Raw genomic sequence first — 2,922 nt, 5'->3', positions numbered from 1 at the left:
TAAAACTGAAACAAATCCAAAAATACTACTCATTGTTAACTGTTTCTTTACAATTTTAGCAAGAAGCTGTGAGAAGATATCGAAAAGGAATCCAAGTAGGAGAAGAGAGAAATAACTTCTCTACTAGTAAGTGAAATGATGATGAAGAAGAACTAATGGAAAATGGTTTATTTTCAATTTACATTCTGTTTCTATTGTAAGATTTGTACTTCACACAAGAAGCGAGGAATGAGCAATAGGGAGCCACACTCTATACAAGAGAAGAAAGAGATTTTTTTCTTGTAATGACCTCAGGAACATCTTCCGATGCATTCAAAATATTTTTACTCAGCAGCTCAGGCAATATTAAAAGCAGAAGTAATATTATAGTTACATAGTAAAATCATTTGATGATTCTGTCTGAAACTTCCACATTGCGATTTGTTCAATTACACTGCTCTTTCTTTGCATATTAGGATGTAAAATTGAGCGAAGTGGTTTTTTTTTTTTTTTTAATATACATTTCATGTGTATCTCAGGCCAGGGACAAATGGGATTCATTAATGTGATCATTCACATGGGAATACATTGAAGAATGAATGCACTTCTGTTTAAAAGGAAAGGACTGGAATAATATATATTCTTAGTGTTAAAAAAAAAAAAACAAAAACAAAAACAAAAAAACACCAACAACCAAACAAAAAACAGAACAAACCCACAAAAACTGTGTAGCTTGTAACAGATTCTCCCTTGCTGAATTGGAGAATTAAGGTCTGAGGCAGGGGACCACGGATCTCTGCAGAACCTGGAATCACTCAGAGTGTTCAAGACTGACTGGGATCTTCCCACGCGCTGAGGAATTTCAAATGGATCTGGGTGGAGCTCTTCAAAACAGTGACACATGGAGGCCTGTAATTCCTACAAAATGTTCACATAAAGCTCACAGGAAAGTTTCTGGCATGCAGTTTTTCAACTGGATTGAGAGTGGGACAGATACACATCAGATACAGTGTTTATAATCACATTTTTTATAAGTTTTTACTGGACCAGCTTACAACTTCGCTTTGATGTAGACTGACTTCTGCTTTAGCTGCAGCTCCATGGATCGAGTGATACTCATATTTTTTTTAAACTCTTTTTTTTTTTTTTGCAAAACTATCTCCAGTCCCTTCCTTTCAGCATTTCAATGCCTCTTCCACCTTTTCTAAACTGCTTGAAGCCCATGGCTTTTGGAGGACAACTGATTTGTCACCTTTTCATTCAGAACCGGGAGACTCAAAGTTGCGGAAACACTGAAATGAAAAATGTTGGGAATCTTGTAATACTTATTCTGTACAAGAAGATGTGGAAAACAGAATATAAACTAGTTCTCACCAGTAGGAAGTGATAATGAGAAACAAAACAGCCTTTAGCCATAATTTGGGCAAACATTGCATGGCTTATTATGGAGGCACAATTCTTCTCTCACTGCTCTGGTTGTAGTGTCACTAACTCACCTAATTTATATTCAAATGAACAATGAATGAAGACTATAGGGAAGATGATCTTTCTTCCAGGAAGACCACAAAGACAATATAAAACTTCTTTTACAGAAAGATTTCCATGACAAGATTATTATAAAGTTGAAAATACCTGTGCACATTGTGAATGACTGACACAATATATTACTGCTGCAGGAAGTCATGAACATAACTTTTACTTTTTCAGGACAGCATCAGGAAAACTAATTAGTTACTCCAAAAACAAACAAGCAAGCAAGCAAACAAACAAACAAACAAAAACCAACAAAAAAACCAAACACCTAAATTAATACTAAGAAAGCAGGCAAATTGCAAATTATTTTGCAAACAATGGAAGATCAAAATGATGAATATTAAAAGACCAGTTCAAATAAATGCATTTCTTGGTGCTGTTACTTCTGTGGCCTTTTTCCCAGGAGAGAGTTTTATATTAGAAATCTGAGTTCCCAAGCAATTCATGAGTAAAGTAAGATTGACATTTGTAATAACATGCTGTGTGTATAGCTGCTGAGTGTTAAACAATTGGGAGGTTGACTGAGTCATTAATTCTGTCCCTGAGTTAAGCAACCTGATGCCTCTCCTGAAGACAATTGCTTATGTCTTAAATACAGTTGGATGAAGAACCTCAATTTTATGGTCAGAGCATTTGACCTAGAAACACAGAAATCTTGGTTTAGTATTTCCTTATTAACTTGAAGAATTCAAACCCTCACCTCTTATTTGAAGAAATTTGGGACTTTATGGGTCCAAGAGAGAACATGTTGCCACAACATGGTAATTTGGGTACTAGACTAAGAAAGTGAATGATCTGGAGGCAGCAAACACAGACTTGTGTTTAAAGGACTGGAAAAATTCTAAAATCTGCTCAGGGAAGAAGGCATTTTCAGAAACTATCCTAGGCACTAAAATAGCTTAGGTGTCTCCTCTATCATTTCCTATTCCTTTTCTAGTCTTACTCACAGAAAGAAAATAAAGAAACATCCTTTTAAACTGGCATAAGAAGGGACTGAGCTAGAATTTTGTATCTTCATGATGAAGAGGACATTTTAAAAGACTGTAGTTACTTGCAGCTGCATTTGAACTGAAAATAAAAGATTGTGTATTAGATATGCCCTGATGATGGCTCTCAAGTTGATTTATTTGGAGAGCATGTGAAGGAAATGACATAATTTTGGATCCTAACTTAGTCATATAAACAAGGTGTGAGCAATGCATTGTGAGCTGCTCAGCTGTGTCATTTATAGGTATTTCTGGAATTTAGCTTTAAAACATGAGTCAGTTTGGTAGTTTGGATGGCAGCACAGTAAGGGTTTTTCTGAGTACTCTTTGGACTTGATTTCTAAGCTATATTGCACACTAGGTGCCTCATTCCTTTGCTGAATTTGACGCCTTGCTGGTTTATTTTCAGGGAGGTTATTGCACA

At 35.7% G+C, this 2,922-nt stretch overlaps 1 long non-coding RNA gene across 1 annotated transcript; it reads right to left on the bottom strand.

Annotated features, from left to right (window-relative positions):
- Positions 1 to 1,137: 1,137 nt before the first annotated feature.
- Positions 1,138 to 2,262, bottom strand: LOC310898816. Its single transcript, XR_014583736.1, has 2 exons — positions 1,612 to 2,262; positions 1,138 to 1,271 (listed from the first exon to the last, which is right to left on the bottom strand). It is a non-coding gene; the product is annotated as an uncharacterized lncRNA (long non-coding RNA).
- Between the last annotated feature and the right edge of the window lie 660 nt (positions 2,263 to 2,922).

The sequence above is a fragment of the Anser anser genome, assembly GCF_964211835.1.
Source record: "Anser anser genome assembly, chromosome: 4".
NCBI classification, from domain to species: Eukaryota; Metazoa; Chordata; class Aves; order Anseriformes; family Anatidae; genus Anser; species Anser anser.
This window is presented reverse-complemented; position numbering and strand designations above follow the sequence as displayed.